The sequence below is a fragment of the Ascidiella aspersa genome, chromosome 7, assembly GCF_963924565.1.
Source record: "Ascidiella aspersa chromosome 7, kaAscAspe10.2, whole genome shotgun sequence".
Taxonomy (NCBI): domain Eukaryota; kingdom Metazoa; phylum Chordata; class Ascidiacea; order Phlebobranchia; family Ascidiidae; genus Ascidiella; species Ascidiella aspersa.
Window position 1 is genome coordinate 5,320,704 of NC_139453.1, and position 25,823 is coordinate 5,346,526.

At 35.1% G+C, this 25,823-nt stretch overlaps 1 protein-coding gene and 1 pseudogene across 1 annotated transcript in view; one reads left to right on the forward strand and one right to left on the reverse strand.

The window, feature by feature from the left end:
* The window catches only part of LOC146137387 (uncharacterized), a 255,664-nt gene that overhangs the window by 100,052 nt on the left and 129,789 nt on the right, over nt 1-25,823 (forward strand). The gene's annotated exons all lie outside the window — the stretch shown is intronic.
* Nucleotides 189-25,823, reverse strand: part of LOC146137388 (fatty acyl-CoA reductase 1-like) — a 28,832-nt pseudogene continuing 3,197 nt past the window's right edge.

The window sequence follows — 25,823 nt, forward strand, 5'->3', positions numbered from 1 at the left end:
TAGACTTAAATACGCATTATCCATGAAAAATTATTAATATTGAGACATTTAGATACAGTTTGTCGTGGATTTAGGTTTTTGCATGCTATGAAGGTAAAACCGACTTTAGGTTTTGCAAGTCGTTGCTTATGTAGAACACAATGAATCGTGTTGCGATAAAATCGAACGCAAAGAGAATACTTATAAGGTTATAGAAGGGCGAGTGAGTCGCCGATGAACTCTGTGAGTTGCCAGAGCGAACTCGTCAATCCACTTGCAACGGCGAGTCCGCAAACTCCTAAGGCAGCTCCCGAGTAGAAGCACTTCTCAACCAAACGCAATCTGAATAAATTAAACACACGGTTAATACGGGTTCAGCCATCTTGTTTTAGTTGCAATGTTTTCTGGTTAACTAATCTTCTTAGGTTTCAACTAACATTAAAACGCAATCTGAACAAATTAAACACACGGTTAAAACGGGCTCTGCCATCTTGTTTTAGTTGCAATGTTTTCTGGTTAACTAATCTTCTTAGGTTTCGACTAACATTAAAACGCAATCTGAACAAATTAAACACAAGGTTAAAACGGGCTCACCCATCCAATCGCATTTTAAGATTAAACGCATGAATAAACTTTGTTTATTTAAACTTTTTGTGTAATACTTTCTAATAAGACCTCAAAACAAAGCTTAAATGCACACATTTTGGCGCCGATACTACGTCAGTATCGGACCAGTAGCGATACGATAAATCTGATTATCGGACAGCCAAAAGTGAAAACATAATAAAAACGGGCCCAACCATCCAATAGAGTTTTAGATAAAAGGAAATTTGGTGATGAATCGGCGAAATTAGGATATGAACAAATATGAAGGCAGATTCTAGGGCAGTGGTCAGCACACTTTTTTTTTTCAGAGCTATTGTAGGCCCACTAAAATCACTACGAAGCAGTGACGGATTCTGAATATTTGATTTTTAGGTGAAATATTACACGGCGCCTTTAAGCCCAAAACTCTGCCATACCGTATTATAAAACATACTACACAACGAAGAATACACGCGCATAGCGAGAAAAATTTTTCAATTACACATAGTTAAAGTTGACAAAAAATATAATTCGACAGGCTTTTAGTACCACATTGGGCACGTGGGTCTTTTCAAACTGAGCCAAATTAAAAATTCTATGCCACACCAATATTTACAATAAAGTGCAATGAATGTACGGCCATCACGCGGCCCACAACTACATGATATCACTCAGCTGCTCAAAAGTAACTCGCGGCAGACATCTGGGCCGCGGCCCATAGTTTGCCGACCACTGTTCTAGGGATTTCGATATTTTGGTGGAAAATGTGTATAATGAAGTCACCACGAATCTTCTTTAGAAAAATGCATTCTTTTACGGTTACAGTGTCATGTCACAAATAAACATGGAAGTATTTATAAGATCAAAATTTATTGCTTTAAACAAAAGTTCCACAAGCATAAAGTTCCTTACTTGGTTAGTTTTTGTTTCGATTGTAGATCGTTGTTCTTCTGCTTTAGAATGAACTGGTTGCAGCCGGCGATGTAAGTTGTGAAGTAATCTTCCCACTGATAAACCCCACAATCAAGGTTGTAAGCCTGAGAAACAATTAACAAATAGCTTGATAATGAGTTTTAAGCCAAAAAGGTCGAGTAAATCCACATTATCTTGATTAAGACGTTTCGATTCACACTTGTATCATCGTCAGTTAATCTCATTGTTTTTTCAACAGCACTTTCTGAGCACATAACTTATACTGAACATAAAATCAATTCAAAGACTGTTCGAAAAACGTTGAAAAATAAGGTTCCACAAAGTATAGGGCTTTTTTCAGAGACTGATGATGCCAGATTGGCGAAATATATTTCTCTATTAACAACTAGTCTAGAACTTATAAGTGACTAATTATGACTCGAACAAGAAAGTCTAAAGTAAGTTGCTACCATCCACTTGAAGTTATTGTCGTCATTAACGTGTATAAGGGCGAGGAGATATCTTCTTTTTTACATATTCAGTTTGCGTTCTACAAAGACTTTTTAACACGCAAATCAATTCAAAGGCATTTAAACGCTTTTAAAGATTCAAATAATTTGTGACAAACGTGCAACACACAAATTTAACCCTATGATTAGATGCTCTGAACTAGAAGACCTTGTAATATTTCACCTTTTGGTCTTCAGCATTCAGTGAGGAACGCAGTTGATCGACATTCGTGTTGCTGAACTTAAAGTTCGTCGTAAAAAAGAATTCCATCACTTCCATGGCGCTCATGATCTTTTCATTGAGTCTTGCCATTCTGAAAAAATAAAGAAATATTGAAGTCTTTGCCATTCTGAAATTAAACATTATATTTTGTAGGATTAGCGTAGCATTTGGTTCAGAATAAAGTATTTTTGTGAACTGGGACCAATAATTTCAAGCTAAATAAAATCCTATATTCTTGCCTAAATGGTGATAGTCATTCAAACAAGTAATCCAGAAAAAAAAAGACAATTGTTATAACATAATAAAGGAAGTTTAAATATTAACAGTAGAGATTTGTAAAGACAGGTTGACAAAAAGCTAGATATTGAATGATAAAATAAAGTTTCATCTAGATTCTAGACTATTGCCTAATATTAAAAAAAAAATAAAAAAAAAAACTAGACAAAGATTGCACGAAACGAAAATTTCAGGAAAAGCAAAAATTTCAAAAGTGTTTAATCCACAATAAGGCATAGGTGGCAAACTAGAGTTTTTAGCATCTGCTTAGACTTTATTTTATTTCAAGTATAACTCACTTTTGTTTTTTCCTCATAAGAGCCAGACCTGCATCCATCGCATGGGCAGGAATAGTTTGCGAATAAAAGGTGGTGAGCTCGTACAGCTTTCTGCATATAAATAAATAAAATGTTTAAATCCATGAACACGCCTTTGCCGAAAGTGTTGCAATAATGAAAACTATATCTCTTCATGTTAAATAGAGTAATCAGGTGGCACTATATAAGAACAAATTGTATTTAATAGCTTTCGCACAAGAAACTCTTTTTTGGAAAACTATATTTAACAATTTTTGATAAAATGTGACAATCACAAAAGCAAAACTAAAGAATCTATTTCACCTGTTATTTGTGCATAACACCCAAGGTGCACGGAATGGGTCGCTTGGATTGTCTGCCACATTGTTCTTTGCAAGCGAAACTGAAAACAAAAATACAATTTGTAAATGATGAATTTAAGCCAGGGTTGTGGAGTCGGGACTCAACAGAGTCGGTTTATTTTGCTGGAGTAGAGAACACGGGGCTTAAGTTAGACTACCCTTATGGGTTAATGAATTACATGGTCGGACTCCAGATTTCGAACTGATTAGGCCACAAATTGTAAAGTGTAAAGGTGAAATACCATAAGGTAGATAAAGTCAATTTTGTTTATAAGAACCATATCTTTAACTTTGCCTTAAAATTTCCCCGAAATTTTGACAAAATTTTGCCCAACTTAGCTGAACAATTTTAAACATGTGAACTGCTACAGTCTGCAAACTAACAAAACAAAATGGCAACACAATTTTTCCCATTGGTTAAGAAACACTAAAACCTACATTTACTGATGTAACACTTTTAGTTAAAGTTGTCCATTCTTACTCAAGCGGTCCATAGCAAGGCCATTTTTTATTCCAGAGTTGACATGGTAGATGGGAAGTGATCCATTGACCCTCGGAACTCGGTCAAAGTAAAGGAACTGATGCTTTCATTGTCCGAAGATGAATCCCCTGAAAATTCATGTTTAACTGGTTAAGTTTTAAATTGGTCAACAATAAATATAGGTGGAATTAGTTCTTCACAGTAAACGGCCTGAAAACCTCTTGGTAATATAGAATGAACACACTAGTAAAAAAATGCAGTTTTGGAACAGATTTTTTATACAGGACTCAAAATACAAAAATAACTCAACAATGAATTAAAACAAAATTTACATGTTTTCGAACAGGGGTTTATTTATCAAATAAATACAAAATTAGTGGTAATAAATTGAAACACTGGCTAGATACAAGCGTTTTTTTCCTTAAAAAATAGTTTTGTACAAATTAAAACAAAGTAAATTGTAGAATGAATATCAAGGCACATGTATAAGTAAGTAGCATTTTGTGGAAATTTAAAAAGATTCTTTGTTGATTTTCACATGGTCAGATGACAAAATGCAACCTACTTTTGTATGGGCTTTAATATTCATTCTCCATCTAACTACAACACCAGCGGATATGAACAAAAACGCCAACTTTTTGGTAACCTATCTGTATTTACAACCTTGTAAGCCAATTTCTCCAAGCGATGAAACTGCACTGTCACTCTCGTAGCCGAGCGAGCACCTTCTTTCTGCTGAGTCACAAGCGGTCTTCATCGCTGCGCAAATCACGCCGTTCACAACAAAGTCGACCGGTATGAGGTCACAGGTTATGGAGTGGTCGACAATCACAGAACGAAGCACACCCTTGGCGTACGCTATTATGAAAGCGGTGGGCCCGCAAACATTTGTACACCAACCCTGGAGAAAAAGCAGTAATTTTTTATATAAAATGCTATAATGCAGTGAAATTTGAAATACTATTAAGCAGTACACTGGTAGCCTTAAGTAACCCAGTGGTTTCAAGGTGCAATTTCAAAGCTTGTAGTTGAAATTTTTTAAGAACATAGTTTTTTGTCTATTTGAAAGCCTCCTAATACAACTTTGTGTATGATTTGGGTACAATAAATCAAACGATATTTTCCTGCATGCATAGAGTTGATTGCGATGTCCCAATTCCTTTTTAGTGACACTACAGAAATCCACTCAACAGAAATTCAAGTCAGTATTTTATAGTTTTTTTTTTTTTATCTTATGGGTTTTGTAAACGAAAAAAGGTTGGGAACCACTGGACTAACCGATTCAGTCAATCCAATAAGGATTTTTGTGCAAACAAAGGGTCAGGCTAGAACTATTTGTGTTATTTCTGCACTGAAAAAAGATCTAACTTATACTTAGACTAGAAACTTACTGGCAAAGGTTCTTTGTAAGCTGGTATTATCATGCTGGCCTGACGATGCAGATTGGAAGATGAGATCCTTCTCTTGCAACGACGTCCTCAGCAAGCGCCTTCGTCAGCGTGTAAGTGTTCGGTCTGAAACGAAATCAACGTTCAGCTACAACTTTAAACCAGTTATTATAAAACACCTAAAGCCTTCGTACATTTCCATTGTTTAGAGGCGGATTCAGCATTTTTGTCAACTGGGGGCTTAACATGTTTCCAGTTATGTCATAATATAACGTTATAACAGCAAAAAAAACAACTAATTTAAAAAAAAATCCCAGCGACCCCTGTAGACATTAACTTTGTGTGCCGCTGAATATATTTAGCATTTAGTTCTCTTGGTGTGCCGCAAGTGAAAAAGTTGCGGAGCACTTCTAGGCCACTTTCAGGTTAAACAAAATAACTACATATTTCAAGCTGAACTTACCTCTTGCCAAGAAGTTGCGGTGTGACCTTGGTGATAAGGTCATCGTCCATCCACCGGAGGGAACCCTCGAGGTAATCGATTCCAACATCGTAAAGCTTTTCATCGGTCTCTTGTCGGTTGCAATGGACGTACGCTGGACAAAAATGATGTAAATTTGTCTACCTTCTACCGCTTTTTGCAATATTCTTTATATATTAAGCGATACAATGGTTTATATTAATTGTATAGTTAAAAAAGTTATAGTTTAAAATATAGATAGTTTACACAAAAAAATTGTATGATAATGGCACTTTATAAGGTAGTTACAACGTCAAAACAATTTTCAGGATTTTTAATTAAATATATTAAACCTTATTTGTAAACAAAAATGTATACGAAAGATAAAGATTTAAATTACAATTTCTCGGTACAAATTTCCATGAATGGCGGAATAGTTAAATCAGTAGTTCCTAAACTTTTTAGCTTGTGGCACAGTAAAAAACCAAAACATTTCATACCACCTCATGCACTAAAAACAACAATTTTAACAGTTAAATGTCCTGGAAAAGTTCTATGAAATATATAAATCGTCTATCTTTGATCATTTATTCGCGGTACATTTTTTTTTGAATAACTGTTTTTAAAGTCTTGTCAGTAGTGAATGAAATTTATCATTGTACAACATTTTTGGCTCACTACATGATTCTTTAATTTTCCTTCGTTCACCCATAAATTAATCATCAAGTTAATAAAATTTGACAAAAAAATTACACCCGGCCTGTGCTCGTACATCCCAACTGTATTTCAAGAAAAATGTTTGGTGACCCCTTGGCCTAGTGTGCGGTATACTATATACCACAGATTTACAAAGTCAAACGCATATGGCATTTAAAAAACAGCATGATCTAAAAAGGTTGATCTTTTGATAAAAAAAAAAAACTTAAATTTTTTTGTGTAACACTGCATATTGCTAAAACACACCTGTGGAGATGTGAACGAATGCTTGGAGGTTGTTTCATTGCGGTCGAAAGATTTTGAGAAGCCTCCTCACACACTGGAAGTTTATTTTAAAGGCCAACCTGTAGAAATTAATAAATAAACCAGTAGTTATTAAGCAAAGATAAAAACAAATTCGGGGTATATTTTACACCATCATGTAATTAACACTAAACAAGCATGCGGGGCAATATGAATTACAGATAATTAGTAACTATTAAAATATACGAACGATTTTATTTAAATAGACATTTATATACAAATCAATATCATTGCATTAGTAACTTAGTAAAACTGAGTTACTACATATGAAGCAATAAAATTATAAACAATAATAATAATCGCATTTTTTTTCCAGACGGGGCAACCCTTTAGGAGCACCCATGCACACTTAAGAATCAGATGTGTGCGCTGGTCTACAATTCTACCACAGCGTTCAAACAATTAAAGCAACGCAAAATATTTGGGTTAGGGTGCAGATAAGGGTGGGTCAAGTATTATTATTTATTAGTGCCTTAACCTACCCAAACCCAAACGCTAAGCAGCACCAGTGTTGTAATGACTTAAGTCAAGTCATTGACTGCAATTAAGTCACTGTTTTCAAATGACTTGACTTGACTTAAGTCATTTGGGAAAAATGACTTGACTTGACTTAAGTCATTTGGGAAAAATTACTTGACTTGACTTAAGTCTTTCGGACAAATGACTTGACTTGACTTAAGTTATTTGGACAAATGACTTCGGTTAAAATGAAGCGTTTTTTCAAGTATTTTTTTATAAAATTGATTTTTTTATAAAAATTCTATTTAACCAAATTTTAGCACATAAAACAAATTGCTTGCTATATGTTGCGTTTTTTCTTATTTTTTAGTTCAGTTGTTGCTCATAATCATACAAATTTAAAAAAGGACATGACTTGAAATTGACTTGCTCTAATTATGACTTGACTTGGACTTAAGTTGTTTTACAAATGACTTGACTGGGACTCAATTTAAAATGACTTGTTTACAACACTGAGCTGCACCGACCCTAACTCAAATAATGTTCGTTGTGGGATCCTAGACCAGCGCCCAGTAGCTTGATTATTTTGAAAGCGGAATACTTTTGCCGAACATATCAAATAACAACAGTAGATCGTAATTAAATACAAAGTATCGGAAATCCTGAGACGTTGTGTATACTTAAGTGCACTTACCCGAGGTGTTCATTGAACTTAAGTGCCCTAACCTGAGGTGTTCGTTGAACTTGAGTGTTGCAGCGCAGTGGATGAAAACCTGGCACTTCTTCTGTAGAATCTCCCTCGAAGCTTGATCCAAACCAAGATCTTCAGCGCCAAGGTCGCACGAAACAAATTCGAGCTTCGACGCAAAATTCGGCTGCAGCTCACGAAGAACGTCGAAAGCCTGGAAGGGTAAAAGGTTTAAACGTCAAATGACTCAAAGAGATTTAAACCAATGAGCGGAAAGTTGGGGAAAATGGCGAATTTGTTTGGTCGTCTGTCACGCTCTGATGCATACGAAGAAACAACAAAGTTTAGAGTAGACTCGTTTACTCGTAGTTCTGTTTGTGCCATCAATAGCCTCTGATTGGTACAGGGTTAAGCACCTTTTTGCCTAGGATCGCCAAAAAAAGTGTTGAACAGATTGGCATGGCTTTTCAACTATGATTTGAGTTCAGGCTAAGTCATTTAGCCGCGGTATATAATACTACCACAACGAACATTATTTGGGTTAGGGTGTGGTGCGGGTTAGCGTTTGGGCTTTGGTAGGTTAATCAGCAATATTGGTAATGAATAACAATAATACTTGATACGCCATCAACCAAACACTAACCAACACCCTGATTAAAATACTGTGCTTTGCTTTAATAATTGTTTTAACGCTGTGGTTGGATTCTAGAACAAAATCGTAGCACAACGAAGCGAGCCAAAATTAAAATATTCAAAGAAGAATCCTACCACAATTTTGTCTAGGGGTGATATTTCTCTTTGGGTAAGGGTGAGCGTTTTGGTGGGTGTTTTTTTATTATATTTATTCTCCCATATTTATTTCTTGTTGCAATTTTTATTGCACAATTCGTTTCGTTACTGTAAAAAAAAATGGTAGGATTCTAGACCAGCGCCCAATTTTTTTCTCAAGAAACTATTTTAATTCCAATTTATGTAAATAGTTTATTGTGGAAATCACTCACAGGCTCCAAGTTGACTACCTAATCAAAAATGTGTCTTGGCCCTGTAAAATAGTTCCTGAATAAACGCTGTTGTACCAATAGTATGTATCAGTAGACTATATCCTAATGTTACTCTTTATGATAGAAATACTAAAATCTTCCCACTTGTATTTTAAACCACATTGAAAAATTATGTCACAAATGTGCTGTCTGCCAAACTGTGACAGTAGAGCACCTCTTGTGTCTCTATTTCATGTCCCTTGCAAAAAGTTTTGTAAAAATGATCAAGTTGAATGGGCTACTAACCTGGAATAGATTATATTAGGATTTCGGAACGACTGCCATATGTTGGGTTTATATAAACGAGATGCTGTAAGGATTTGTTATAGAAACTTCCATTCATCTGATATAATATCAAGTAAGCAAGTTTTGTAAAAAATTTTATCAAAAGAAAATTATTTGGTATGTAAATAGGATTTTAGACATTTGCTCAATGGTAATCTTTTTAAGTTATAAAATTAATTAATATTATTTTTTTTACTATTATCTAGGAGGAAATAGAAGGGAATTGAAAAATGGAGCAATTCCAAAATTACAATTGCCAATAAAACAAATTCGTAATTCAATACCCAAAGAACGACCTGCTCCTAAGGCGAGAAGCACTTTGCCAACTATTCATAAATCATTCGTTTGCTAATCTTGTTGGTAAAACCCAAAAAATCCCCTATGGTTGGAAGAAGTTTGTGGAATCTGAATTTGTTTCATTTACATTGGAAGATGGCCATGATCAGTTTAAGTTTCATGTTCAAGTCGACATGAACCTAAATTTATATGCCAGTTATTATGGGTGGGGTGCATCACCAGAAAGTAATGTCAGACTTATTGATGTTACAAAAATCACTATTTACGATGTTTTGTACTCTGTTTTGGAGTACAAAATATGTAAAGGTGTCACTCTTGAGTGTGATATTACTGCCCCCTATATAACAGTGGCGGCCAACCCATGTGGACCGAAACTATCACCAGAAGTTTCAATAATTGCTAAACGGTAAGCAACTTTTGTAATTATTCAAGTCTTATTACATGTAAAGAACCAACAGACTGATGTTCCATTAGATCTTCTGCATGCAAGGTTTTTGTACAAGGTGTGGACCAGTGTTCAACTTGCAAGGAGGTTGATTCCAAATTTATACTAAGAAAACAACGCAGGGAGCGATATGAGAAAAAAGTTGGAAAGACACCAGTCCAGCGTGTCCAGTATGGTCACAATCTTCCATCAAGGGTGCAGAGCACCATAAATTTAAAAGATGCTAATAAGTACAAGCTGCAAAATAAAACCAGAACACCGTTTTAAGCAAACTTATACAAATCTAAAGGACATGCTAGCCAGTATAATGATGTCTCTAGCATGTTTTATATTAATGCGAAGGCACAGCTTGTGTATTTTATGTATTATAACAGAATCAAAAGCTTACATGAGGAAGTCCAGAATTACCTTAGAAAAGAAAATGAATTAGTTACCGTTGAAGAAGACTTGTCTAACGATTTCAAAATAATAATGGATAAAGGTAAAGGTGTAAAAAGTTGCAATGAAATTACATTCCTATTAAACACTTCGTTTTACACTATTTTAGAAAAGCTATTGTTTAAATTGTTGTATATGTAGGTAAGACAGGAAGATTAAGCAGTGAGTTATATCTTTTAACACTATAGTGTATTTTATATATACAAGATTGATTTAGCATACTATGCCCCAGTTAAGTGTGCGACACTTTTAAAAACCCTCCAAACATTTAGTGATTTTATTAGCTCGCAAAAACGATGAACTAACTTTTCATCAAATTTTATGGAATGAACAAATCAAACTGCAAGATACGAAGTTGAAAGGAGAGCGTTATCATCCTGAAATTATTACGTAAGTTTGCATTTTTTGCATATTTTTATTTAAATAATTTCTGTTGTTATCTGTAGCCATATATTTATGAATTCTGCTTAAGCCTTGCAATTGAAAGCAAGTCTTCTTGTGAGGAGCTGAGGCAATCTGGCTTACTTTGTTTGCCAAGTTCTCGTATTTTAAATGATTACAGGTACCATATTAAATTATATATTTTTAGTTTAAGAAAAATATATAAATATTTTATAAACAAAAGCGAAGGTGGTCTAGAATCCTAACCCAGATGTCTCTTTCAATGACTAAAAAGGCGAAAGTTGTTAACGTAAAATCCTGGAAGGGTGACAGTTTTAACTTTTAATGCCAAAATCCTTTAAAGGATAGAGGGTTTAACGTCAAAATCAAGAAAGGGGTAATAGTTTAAACGTCAAAATTCTAAAGGGTGGGCATTTCAACTAATATCAACTCTTGGAGAGATAGATGAAAAAACGTCAAAATTCTGGAAGGTTAGGGTTCATCCCCAGGGTTTAAGTTTTTAACGGCTAAAATGCGACCCCGAAAAAACACTTTGACTAAGATATATAAACGTCGAAAACATGAAAAGGGAAAGAGCTAACGTCAAACTCTTGGAAGCGTAAAGGTTTTAATATCAAAAACCTGGAAGCGTAAGGGTCTTACGATTTGTTCGCTTTGAGCTTAAAACAGTTGAGTGAAGAGAAATTAGGTCGCCAAAGCTTCGCTGTTTTACTTATGCCTATAGTATTCGGGTAGCAACCACAAAAAAGGTTCAGAAACACTGTTGATCACAAGAACAACTGAACATTTAACCCAGGGGCTCTTGAACTTTGAAACGCGGACTCATGGGGGTACGTGGACCAATTTTCGAGGTCTAAGCATGCCGAGGTAAAATCGTAGTGTATAATAAAAATAATAGAATAACGAAAAATTTAGTTAGGAAAAATTATTCCTTAGTTTCACATTTGCTGAGCCGAATACGCAACCAATTATTTTTAGTGGACTGCTTTAAAAAAGTTTAAGAACTCCGGTTCTTTACCGAACAGCAACGCAATTAATATGACCGAATCGTAAAAAGTCTCTTTCTAATAATACCACCGGCTTAAAAAGTGTAAACCAAAGTCTGATGGACACAGGCATAACTTAGGGGTGGCGGTGGGATTCATATGTCCCCGGGCGCCGAGGTACAGGGGCGCCGAAATGAGGCTTATAAATGCCAAAATGAGGCTACTTCTTCTTTAAATACAATGTTCTTTTAAAATTTGAATTGTTTTGCCGTGTAAAGTAAGGTGTATTATGTTAACGTAATAGAGAATGTGATTAAACATGAAGGAGGGGGCGCCAATTATAAAGTTTGCCCCCGGGCGCAAAATACCCTAGCTACCAATCTGCTTATGGAGTTGGAGAATAGAAAACCAGGGATAAAAAACAAGAATGCATAGAGTTACTTTCTTAAGACGAGGTTTTTGGGGAAACGAAATGCGTAAGATGAGGTTAGTTAGTCTACTTCCCGCATTTCCTTAACGTAATGCTGGTCCATATGCTATTGCTCATTGCTAAATTTGCAAGAATTCAATAAATTCATTTGGACACTTTTTGAAACTTGGGTGAAGTAAGCATTGGGTACTAAGGTATTATATTTAAATATCCTTGCAAACTATTGATTGCGTGGGCTCCAGAAAACGATTGGTGTTGAAAGTCTTTAAAAACTTTTTTACATTTGTAAAAAAAAGTGCGTTTAGCGGATACAGTGGTGGCAATCAGGTATAACTTAGTTTCTTTAACGTTTTTATTGGATCGAACGAATTTCGTAAGAAGATCCTCAGCATGATTTTAATCAGGGCTTTCCAAAATGTTCTCTCTGCAAGTAATTTTGCTCGAAAAGACTTAAGTCAAGTCAATTCATTAAACAGCAGTGTCTTAAGGGCACCAGCATCGGCCGAACTCGTTGCGCGCTTTGTCGCCACTTGGCGGCACCGCCGTACGAAATCACCTGGAAAAACGCGGTCACTTGAAGCGTGAGCGAGCGAGCGCACGAGGTGCTCGTATCGCGTGACCCGATCAATCGGCGGCCGCCAAAGTTATTCAAGTTCTTAAACGGACCGCGTGGTCTATGCATTGACTTGAGTCATTCAACACTGGTTATTTATCTTAACTTTCGAAGATAAAACAATTCAATTGCTATATGTTGCGTTTATGTTATTTTTTCCTCATATTCGCACGAGTTTACCAGTTTTAATGTTAAAGGTTTACTTTTCAGACAAGGACTTGACTTCAATTTGACATGCTTTAATCATAACTTGACTTAGAATTGAGTTGCTATTTATTCTAAAAGACTTTATTTAGATAAAAACGTAAAGGTGTAACGGCAGGAAACTAAATAGGACAAAAAGTGAAGAGCAGTGAAGCAAATTAAACAAACAAAAGGAAACTTAAAAAACAAATTTAACTGCATTGTGACGTAATACAAAGTCAGAAATGATCGCGATCTAGTTAAAAGCAACAACATCCTGAAAATATAACTTAGGGCAAACGGGGCATAGGCATAGCCAGGGTTGAGCCTCAGAGGGCATGGTCCATCCAAAACTTTATAAATATTTTACTCTTGATAATTTGTTATTTTAGCATTTATGAGCAGTACAACAGTCGATCACAGATATACCACACCTTCAATTGTCATGCTCTGTTACGTCACAAACGATGGAGTTAATATTACGTTTGCTATACATTAATGTAGTTTTACTAGTTTTAGACAGTTTTTGCTCTGTGAACGAATTTTGAGTATTGCGTTTAACACTTCGTCAGTTGCTGCTCGAAACGGTTTGCTTACATTGTTATTTGTGTTCGTTACGGCAGTTAATTTTAATACAAAGACAAAAGCTAAACAAAAAAATTCATACTTTTCGCCCCCCCCCCCCTACTTTTCGGCTGGCTGCGCCACTGAAACGGACAACTTGACCAAGTCGAAAGATTTACATAAATATACCGCGGGTGTCTAGCCGCCTCTGGTTTAAAAAAAACCCAGATTTACTTCGCTTGGTTGCGGTTAACAGGTGCAAGTTAATGTTTGGAGAGCATAATCTCATTTCTCTCCCCCTGAACACAACCTTCTCTCCCCTGGTCACAACCTTCAGTTTAATCATCCTCCATTAACCTTAGTGTCTTCAACACTCGTCAAATAATGCTTAACAATCGCATAACCTGTTCTTATTAAAATTAGGTGATTGTGAGTGTTTGCCCAGACTTTCAGGGTTCAGATTGAAAGTGAATCAACTTCTTAACGTTCAAGTGAGAAATTACCTGCATCTCACGCAACACCTATGTCATTACTAGTGTCAAGTTTAGCGCGAATTTTAGGGAAATAATTCGCCATGCTGTAAGTATAGGCTTTGACATTCATTTTTAAGCTACATTATAGATTCATACAATTCATTTTCAAGTTTTTAGTTTTGGTGAAAGATTTGTTTTATTTGCCATTTTTAACCTTTTTCGCGGCGACACAATTGCAACGTAAGTAACAACGAAGCTTTGGTGAACTAATTTCATTCACTCAATTTTTTCTTAAAGTAAACAAAACACAAATAACATACTGTCAAAACACACCAAATTTATTGCACTTAAAGTTTGCCCTAAACAAATCGTAAAGCGTTACGAAACATAAGATTTGAGTTTTAACTTAACTTCAGTTGCATTATCTTAGGCAAAATACGTCTATAAATTTTAATCTATAAGCTTTTATCACTACAAATTTATATTCCTGACCACAAATATGCTTTTTAATCGAGATGCAAATCATCGTACTCCAATGCGTCCCATAAATACTGTTTCTAAATTAGACTAAACCAGTCAAGTAAAAAAACTAAAGTTTACAGTCAATAATAAAGGAATACTAACTGAACTGCTATAGGACTCTTATCATATTAAGATCTATCACTTCGCGTAATATAATCAGCGTTTTTAACTGCAACAGTACTCATCTTTCACAAGTTACCTGATCATTTTTCCTGCTGCAAAAACATCCAGCTAACAAAACTCAACAACTAAATGTCAGTAAATCATCAGAAACAACCAGCTAGTAATAATGGCCATTGTTTTTGCACCAAACTGATTGCGTTTGCTTCGGCGCCTTCAATTTGTTTTGCTCAACATAAATTGGCCAGTTTAAATGGCCGCTTCTAAAGCAGCCGGCTCCTTTTTATCAAGTCATGTCGCTTTATATAAGGCACAAACGCGGCCGAAATAATGTAGCCGCCAAAACAGAAGAGGAAAATTGTAAAAGGTAGTATTTTTTTCAGATAAAAATTAAATTTAATCGTCTCAAATTTTGTATAGGACAAGTACTGATAGAACCACTTGGCATTTTTATCAGCTCTTATTAAATAACTTACGGCAGGTTTCGTCGAAGGCCAACGTCACCTTTTTCTCCGAACCACAAGCCGAACAACTCACGTGACCCACAGCGCCGATGTGATTGGCTAAGGCGTTTGCCTGTTCCAGCTCCACGCTTCTAGAATGTTCCAGGTCGCATTTGTTTCCCACCAGGACCAGGGGTAGGAACCTGACCCCGCCTGAACCCCCTCAACCCACTTCTTTATTTCCTCCACGCGACGCCGGCTACCTGGCATTGTGACGTCATAGACTATAATAAAGCCTTCGGCGCGTTTTATAAAGTGGCCGATCGCGCTGCAAGCCGCGTTTCCGAGTAACGCAGAAAAGCGATTATTACAAAACGATAAACTAGAACAAAGTTAATTTAGTCAAAATTACAAATATTGCATACGTCACAAGCCAAAAAATATTTTTCAATCCATTAAAACAACTCCTGGATATATTTTCTCTAAGTGGGGTTCGTAGTGGACCCATGGATGGTTTCATAGTTTGCTTGTAATTGTGCAAATGTTTAAATCAACTTCAATTACAACAAATCTCATTTGTATTTTTAAGTGTTTTAAACGAAAGCAATAGATAAGTCACAAGCTTTCTAAATATGTAAGTTTAAAAGCAACTTCATTATAAACGCAGTCTTACTTAAGTTCTTTTATCGGTTGATATTTCACGTTAGAGGTATTATTAAAATGTTTAGAGTAAGTTATTATTAATATGTGTATAATGGCTCATTCAGAGCTGCTACTCCACTAGTTGGCGCTCTGGCGCAAAACTTGGACAACTAGATTTATTTGAGAGTTAATTTAAATTTGATTAGCAATAAAATTAGCCCCTTTTTGCTCCAAAATTTCAACAAGCCACTAGAATGTAATTTAAAAGCACGTAACTTCATTATAAACGAAGTCTTACTAAAGTTCATCTTTATCAGTTGATGTTTCAGGTTAGAGTAAGCTATTATTTAAATGTATATATGGCTGATACAGAGCTGAAACTCCACTAGTTGGCGCTCTGGCGCAAAACTTGGACAACTAGATTTATTTGAGAGTTAATTTAAATTTGATTAGCAATAAAATTAGCCCCTTTTTGCTCCAAAATTTCAACAAGCCACTAGAATGTAAGTTTGAAAGCACGTAACTTCATTATAAACGAAGTCTTACTAAAGTTCATCTTTAAGGAGTTAATATTTTATATCAAGAGTCAGCTGTTATTAAAATGCGTTTATGGCTGATACAGAACCGTAACCCCACTAGTTGGCGCTCTGGTGTCGGACTTGGACAACTAGATTTATTTAAAAGTTTTTTTATATTTGATTAATATTAAAAGCAGCAGTTTGCTTTATTAAGTAAAATTTTAATAAGTGACTAGAATTATCTATTGATCCTTGTTTGCCTGGTGCAACCTTAATGTTTTAACTGTGAACTCACAATTACTTTACGTCATAACGTGACGTCATAATTCAAGGAAATTATGAGAACTTTTCTCGAACAATCTAGTGTGCAAACTAGAATTAAGCTAATAGTTGGGTTTTCAAAATATGAAATGGGTTTAAATTTGTAAAATGTTTATCTTATGTGAGAGGCTTGGCGAATTTTGCAGCAAAATCAGGTAAAACGTTTGATGGAATACAAAAAAAGAGAAAAAAAAGGGTGTAAGGTGTATATTTTCTTTTAACAGTTGGGTCGGTGCTACTGAAAATGCAGAACCATATGGCATAAATGTTCTAAATGTGCACACATGCATAGCAAACAATTGCACTTTTTGGATAGTCGGGGTTCACATTGTGCTATCCTGTGGAAACAAAGAACAACGTCACTACTGTGCTACCAGGTAACATTTGTAACTATTATAGCGACACGCGACATGAACTGAAGGTAACGCGACAAGTGTATGACGTCACGCGGCATGCAGTCTGAGCGAAAATTTATTGGTTGTAAGAAAAAAGTTAACCGCCCCGTTTAAAGGTGTAGAAAAACAATCAAAGCTGGTCAAATGGTGAAGCAAGACATTTTGTGTCGCTAAAAAGCAGGGGTTCTTAACCAGGGTACGTGAACCCCTTGGTGGTACGGAGCACCAAAACAGGAGGTACGTCATGTAGTGTGAAGTTATGTGCTATTAAGGCATATTTATGAAGAATTAAATATGTTAATTTACGAAAAGCAACAACAAAATAGCCATTAGTAAATTGACTGATCGAGGTATTGTCAATGCATGCATTCAACACGTAAGTTATAATTACACAGCGTACAATTCGTATTATGTCAATTTTATTTACTTCTGTCGACCATTGTAGACAGGATGTACGAGAAAATTTCATGAAAGCTCAAAGGGTACGAGCGCTAAAACGGTTAGGAAACACTGCTATAAAGTCATGTAGAGAAAAGAGAATTTGCCAGAATAATTCGATTGAACTTCTTGTTTTCAGCAGTCAAATTTTCAGCAAAACCTTTTTTAATACTATAAGTAAAACCATGTTTTATTCAAAGTTCAGCCAATTACTTAATTTTGTCAGGCAAGCACAATAAGAACAGCGTGTAGAATTGAGAATTGTAATATTCTAATTCTTTATGTTTAATTGCTGTATTTTTTGAAAGATTATTTTGATACATTAATAATCCGATAGAAATGTGAAGTTTTGTGATATAGCCGGTGTTCAAACGTTTTGTCTATTTATTTCTGCAACTTTGCAATGAGATAAAATGAACAACATTAACGACATTTCAGTTTTTACTGACCATTCAGGTGTATGAGTAGGCACGAATACAAAGACTTTGCCACTTTAGTTTGAAAGAAAGAGCTCGCAAAAACTAAACTGTAAATAAACGGTTCTTGTTTATAATCAGGGGAAAGGCATGATTTATATATTTAAGTAAAACTTGTATCAATGTTTGGCCGCAATCAAATAGACATTGTCAGTTTGTCAAACTTATTTTATTGCACTTTACAAATACGTTAAAAAGGTTTGTAAATCGGACAACGTTGGTGTTTCAATCTATTACTTATTTTAATACGTAAGCAATGTCGCAAAATATGCACATATTGCAAACTTAAAATTCTTTCTAACATATCAAAACGAAAAGTGGTTTTAAATGTAAAAACAAAAACTATCTGCGATAACAATTAAAACAACACATATTTCGTTTTTGTATGAAATTTATTAATAGATGACACGAAATTTTTTTTTTTAAATCATCCGCATTTACACATCTGCATTTGCTTATAATTTTGATAGCTTATTCAAAACTTGCTCGGCATTACCTCCAGTAGCCTTATTTAGTGCAGTTTGCTTTAATTAAGTATGACTGAACAAAATGTAAATAAAGTTGGCTACTTTAACCAAAAAAGTGCTTTTAGCAGTACTTTTACAGTAACATTTTAATTACCCCCAATCATCTAATGTCCTAAATAAGTAGGCTGTTGAGATAAAGGAACAATATGTCAACCCGCAGAAACATTTTACTTAAAACAGAAAAATGTGAAGAATTATTAGAATTTACGAGTGTATTAGATTTCAAAAGTTGTGCCAAGAAGTTTTGCTCGAACAGCAAATACCACTATTGCAACAATGTCGGGTTGCTGGTGACAGCAGAGAGCACAATTTTTTTTTAATATGTTATGGTATACATCAGCATTTGCTTAAGATTTTGGTAGATTTTTTATAACTTGCCCGGCATTACCTCCAGAAGCCCTATTTAGTGCAGTCTCCTTATTTAGCATGACTTAACAAACAAAGCAGAATTTACATTTGCGTTAACCTTCCATTAGTAAACCCTGTCCCAACAAAAGACGTATGTACACAATAAGGACAATTACATAATTTCAGAGAAGGTTTTTATAGGAATTACGAGTTAAACATGTTAAACACATGCTAATAGAGATGCAAAGTTTAAATATTTGGCTACTTCAAAATAAAAGTGTTTTTAACAGTACTTTTACAGTAACATTTAATTGCCCCTTAATCATCTAATTGTCCTTAGTAAGCTATTAAGATAAAGAAAAATGTGCCAACCTATATTAAGCGCAGAAAACTATTGCTTAAAACAGAAAAATGTTAAAAATTATTAGAAATTTACAAGTATTGGATTTCAAAAGTTGTGCCAAGATAAGTTTTAATGTTCGAACAGCAAATACTCCCATTGCAACATTGGCGGGTTGCTGGTGACAGCAGCAGGTTTATTGTTTAACAGAATGAAATTCTTTGGCTGGGCGTTTTGAAAGAAAACGATTGCAACGTAGGTGGTCGTGCTTCCCTCCTATTGGTTAGTATTTATCACGTGATATTGGTTTATTGGCGAGAGGGTTATTGCGCAACTTACTCCGCACGTTTCTTCCAAAATTTACATTGTCATTGTTATTTGCGAATGGCGTTCCCGGGACGATATCTTTACGAAATTGTGGGCTGGTAACGTCTACATCTAAATTCACCAACGTTTGCCAATGGCCGTATTTTTCTCATTCTAAATATGGTAATCAGGAGCCAGTATAAAAGACAAATTGTATTAAATAAAAAATCAATCTTTTTTTCTACTCGGGCCTTATGAATCACAATTGTGCGAAAGTTTGTCGAGATTTCAATACAATTTGTCTTTATATAGCGTCATCTGATTATCCTATATAAATTCGCGTAACAAGACCATGGGTGTACCACAAATACAATAGTCAGCCTGTTACAAAATAAATTACTTAAATATCGTGTGACGTTTGTCGTTAAAATTAAATCTAAACATTTTACTACAGATTATTTCGTGAAAGGAATGTTTAAATTATTTCTGCTAAAGGTTGTTTGTATTTCAAAACAAGAAGGTTAGCAACTGGGGGTAACTATAAACTCCTTAACGCTAAAGTTTTGTCTTTGTAAATTGAAAAAAATATTGATTTAAAAAAAATGATTTTAATCAATTTTGTCTATTTTGATTGTTTTCGGCCTAATCACATAAATTTATGTTTTCTCCAACTTGTGAAGTATGCCGTAGCACAAGTATCTATTTCAAACATGTGTTGCATAAACTTTTCTTAAACACTGCACAACTGATTGGCTTCCTGCTTTTATTGTATATTATTTTACTGAAACACAAACAAATACAAAACAATTGTATTTTTTGAAGTACAGCCTCCAAACATTATGCTCTATAACAAGTAAACGTTTGTGATTTTATCAGAAGCAGATAACGCTTTTTCTATCACGTTTTTTGATAATAAAGTGGTAAATGTAATTGTCATTACGAATAGCAAGAATTCGAATTTACTCAACAAGTAAAACTCAAAGCTGTTTGTTGCGAACGTCTGCTTCAACTTGCTACTCGGGTTTTAATTTTTTAAATTGAGTTTTACTGGTGGACAAGAATGTTCGATACTTGACATTTTATTCCTATATTGATACCGTATGATTTCATATCGAAACTTATCGAATAAAGACGTATCGAAACGTCTTAATCAAGATGATGTCGATTTACTCGACCTTTTTGGCTTTGCAATTTATTATAAAGCTGCTGTGGTAGAAAACGATTGCAACGTAGGTGGTCGTGCTTTCTTCCTATTGGTTAATGTTTATCACGTGATATGGGTTTATTGTCAAGAGGTTTATTGCGCAACTTACTCCGCACGTTTCTTCCAAAATACATTGTCATTGTTGTTTGCGAATGGCGTTCCCGAGACGAGAGCACATAAAGTAACGATTTATTTCATGGAACCTCAACTTTTGGTTGTTTTGGGTTTTATGATGCTTTTAGGAAAAATATAGCTTTCAATTCCAAACCGTTGCCTTTCTGGCTTTAATTAAACATTTAACGAGAGATTTATTGCAACCTGTGGCAAAGTAACGTTGCTTCTTTTGTAAATCCATCGTTATCTCCACTAATGCATTATAAAATAATAAAATTCGCGCACAAATCTCTGTTTAGAAATACTGGTGTTGGCCAGTTCGACTTTTGAAGGTCGCTGATCCAAGTTTGAGGTACCCTTATGTGTGCAGATCGTTCATTATCGGACGACTACGGATGCTACTTGGTATCGGGTATCGGCTACGATCCGATATTATCGGACATCCCTGCATGCTAGTTATTCTCTACGGTCGCAAAAGTTTAACTTTTTTACGGTAAAATGTAAATAGCTGGCTACTTTAAGCAAAAAAGTGTTTTTAACAGTACTTTTACAGCAACATTTTAATGACCCCCAATCCTCTAATCGTCCTTAATAAGTTGGCTGTTGAGATAAAGAAAGATATGCCAAACGATCAAGCGCAAAAACCGTTTACTTAAAACAGAAAAATGTGAAAAATTATTTGAAATTTAAGAGTTTATTCAATATTAAAAGTTGTGCCAAGATAAGTTTTAATGTTCGAACAGCAAATACCACCATTGCAACATTGTCGGGTTGCTGGTGACAGCAGAGAGCAGGTTTTTTGTTTCACAGAATAAAATTCCTTGGCTGGGCGTTTTGGAAAGAAAACGATTGCAACGTAAGGGGTCGTACTTTCTTCCTATTGGTTAATGTTTGTCACGTGATATGGGTTTATTGGCGAGAGGGTTATTGCGCAACTTACTCCGCACGTTTCTTCCAAAATTTACATTGTCATTGTTGCTTGCGAATGGCGTTCCCGGGACGAGAGCACATAAAGTAACGATTTATTCCATAGAACCTCGTAACTTTTGGATGTTTTGGGTTTTATGATGCTTTTAGGAAAAATATAGCTTCCAATACGTGGCCTTTCTGGCTTTGATTGGACATTTACCGTACCGAGAAATTTATTGCAGCATGTTGCAAAGTAACGTTGGTTCTTTTGTAAAGTTAGCGCGATTTACTGTTGGCTTCGTTTTATTGCTCAACCGTCGGTTCTAAATTATGGCACCGATGTTTGCTGTTGAGCGTTAACGGTTTTACGAGAAATGGCGATATCTACAGCTACTTGCTGAATTGCCCTATATACGTACGTTGAGTCACTCTGGTTTTGATTCGTTTTTCATTGATTCACCATAAACTAAATTTCAACATAATTGAGTTACTCCCCTTTAAAGGTGAACAAATGTATTTTTGCAAAACTTAACGGGTTAGGAAGGTGTTCCATTAAAGTGCACACATTAATTTGCTATAGGATGTGAACCTTTGCCACCCAAATATTGAACAGGAAGCGATATTATAACTTGGTTTAGGATATCGGTTCTGATATTGTCGATCATTCCCAAAATGAATCCATCGTTATCTCCACTAATGCATTATAAAATAATAAAATTTGCGCACAAATCTCTGTTTAGAAATACTGATGTTGGCCAGTTCGACTTTTGAAGGTCGCTGATCCAAGTTTGAAGAGTACCCTTATGTGCGCAGATCGTTCAAATCACATTTTAACACTTTAAGATGATTAAATATGATTTGTGACATTACAGTTTTTACTGGCCATATAAATGTACGAGTACACACACAAATACAAATATTTTAACACTTTAGTTTAAAAAATAGCACACAGAAAATAAACTGTAAATGAACGGTTCTTGTTAAGTGAAACATATATCAGTATTTTGGCGCATTCAATCAGACATTGTCAGTTTGTCAAACTTATTTTATTGCACTTCACAAATACGTTAAAAGGGTATGTAAATCGGACAACGTTGGTGTTAAAATTTATCACTTATTTTAATACGTAATCAGTGTCGCAAAGTATGCGCATGTTGCAAACTTAAAATTCTTTCCAACATATCAAAACGAAAAGTGGTTTTAAATGTAAAAAAAAACTATCTGCGACAAAAATTAAAAAACACCTATTTCTTTTTTGTATGAAATTTATAAATAGGTGACACGAAAATTTGTTGTTCTTTATTAAATATGTTGTTGTACACATCATCATTTGCTTAAGATGTTGGTTGGTTTTTCAAAACTTCCTCGGCATAACCTCCAGTAGCCCTATTTAGTGCAATTTGCTTTAATTAAGTATGACTTAACAAACAAACAGAACTTGCAAACACAGTCTTGCGTTAACTTTCTATTAGTAAACCCGGCCCCAACAAAAGACGTATGTACACAATAACGACAATTGCATAACATCAGAAATAGTTTTATGGGCATTACGACTTAAACATGTTAAACACATGCTAATGAGGACGCCCGATACTTGACAGTTTATTCCGATACCCGATATTTAGGAGGAAACCTATTTTAGTCGATACCAAATGAAGTCCTTACTCTGCCCAAACAAGCAAAATGCATGAAATTGAAGCGTTTAAAATAGCAATTTTTTCCAGTATGTTTGGATAAATTTGTCTTTATCGTTCAGAATTCCAGTTACCCCAAGTTACTGACCTAATACTTTTGATAAACTTACCTTTCAACATAAAAATCGAGAATCAAAATCATGCCTGAATTCCTATAAAACATTAGTTTTGTATTGGCACCGATACCACCGTCATATCGGACGATTACGGATGCTACTTGGTATCGGGTATCGGCTACGATCCGATATTATCAGACATCCCTTCATGCTAGTTATTCTCTACGGTCGCAAAAGTTTAACTTTTTTACGGTAAAATGTTAATAGTTGGCTACTTTAAACAAAAAAATGCTTTTAACAGTACTTTTACAGCAACATTTTAATGACCCCCAATCCTCTAATTGTCCTTAATAAGTAAGCTGTGGAGCTAAAGAAAAATATGCCAACCGATCAAGCGCAAAAACCGTTTACTTAAAACAGAAAAATGTGAAGAATTATTTGAAATTTAAGAGTGTATTAGATTTCAAAATTGTGCCAAGATAAGTTTTGCTCGAACAGCAAATACCACTATTGCAACATTGTCGGGTTGCTGGTGACAGCAGAAGGCAGGTTTTTTTGGTTCACAGAATAGAATTCCTTGGCTGGGCGTTTTGAAAGAAAACGATTGCAACGTAGTTAGCCGTGCTTCCCTCCTATTGGTTAATGTTTGTCACGTGATATGGGTATATTGGCAAGAGGGTTATTGCGCAACTTACTCCGCACGTTTCTTCCAAAATTTACATTATCATTGTTGTTTGCGAATGGCGTTCCAGGGACGAGAGCACATAAAGTAACGATTTATTCAATGGAACCTCGTAACTTTAGGATGTTTTGGGTTGTATGATGCTTTCAGAAAAATTATAGCTTCCAATTCCAAGCGGTTGCCTTTCTGGCTTTAATTAAACATTTAATGAGAGATTTATTGCAGCGTGTTGCAAAGTAACGTTGGTTCTTTTGTAAAGTTAGCGCGATTTATTGTTGGCTTCGTTTTATTGCTCAACCGTCGGTTCTAAATAATGGCATCGATGTTTGCTGTTGAGCGCTAACGGTGTTACGAGAAACGGACGATATCTACAGCTACTTGTTAGCTGAAATGCCCTACATGCGTTCAGTCTCTCTGGGTTTGATTCGTTTTTCATTGATTCACCATAAACTAATTTCTACATAATTGAGTTACTTCCGTTTAAGGTGAACAAATGTATTTTTGCAAAACTTAAAGGGTTTGGAAGGTGTTCCATTAAAGTGCACACATTAATTTGCTATAGGATGTGAACCTTTGCCGCCCAAATATTGAACGGGAAGCGATATTATAACTTGGTTTAGGATATCGGTTCTGATATTGTCGATCATTCCCAAAATGAATCCATCGTTATCTCCACTAATGCATTATAAAATTATTAAATTCGCGCACAAATCTCTGTCTAGAAATACTGATGTTGGCCAGTTCGACTTTTGAAGGTCGCTGATCCAAGTTTGAGGAGTACCCTTATGTGCGCAGATCGTTCAAATCAAACTTCAACACTTAAAGATGAATAAATATGATTTGTGACATTGCAGTTTTTACTGGCCATATAGATGTACGAGTACACACAAATACAAATATTTTAACACTTTACATAGTTCGAAAGAAATAGCACAGAGAAAATAAACTGTAAATGATCGGTTCTTGTAAAGTAAAACATATATCAGTATTTTGGCACATTCAAACAGATATTGTCAGTTTGTCAAACTTATTTCATTGCACTTAACAAATACGTTGAAAAGGTTTGTAAATCGGACAACGTTGGTGTTTCAATCTATCACTTATTTTAATACGTAATCAGTGTCGCAAAATATGCGCATATTGCAAACTTAAAATTCTTTCTAACATATCAAAACGAAAAGTGGTTTTAAATGTAAAAAAAAACTATCTGCGACAAAAATTAAAAAACACATATTTCGTTTTTGCATGAAATTTATAAATAGGTGACACGAAATTTGTTGTTCTTTATTAAATATGCTGTGGTACACATCAGCATTTGCTTATGATGTTGGTTGGTTTTTCAAAACTTCCTCGGCATTACCTCCAGTGGCCCTATTTAGTGCAGTTTGCTTTAATTAAGTATGACTTAACAAACAAACAGAATTTACAAACACAGCCTTGCGTTAACTTTCTATTAGTAAACCGTGTGCGAACAAAAGACGTATGTACACAATAACCACCACTGCATAACTTCAGAAATAGTTTTATGGGCATTACGACTTAAAGATGTTAAACACATGCTAATGAGTATGCCCGATACTTGACAGTTTATTCCGATACCGATACCCGATATTTTGGAGGAAACCTATTTTAGTCGATACCAAATGACGTCCTTACTCTGCCCAAACAAGCAAAATGCATGAAATTGAAACGTTTAAAATAGCAATTTTTTCCAGGTTGTTTGGACAATATTGTCTTTATCGTTCAGAATTCAGTTTCCCCAAGTTACTGACCTAATACTTTTGATAAACTTACCTCTCAACAAAGATTTTGAGAATCAAAATCATGCGTGAATTCCTATATCAATATTAGTTTTGTATTGGCACCGATACCACCGTCATATCGGACGACTACGGATGCTACTTGGTATCGGGTATCGGCTACGATCCGATATTATCGGATAACCCTACATGCTAGTTATTCTCTACGGTCGCA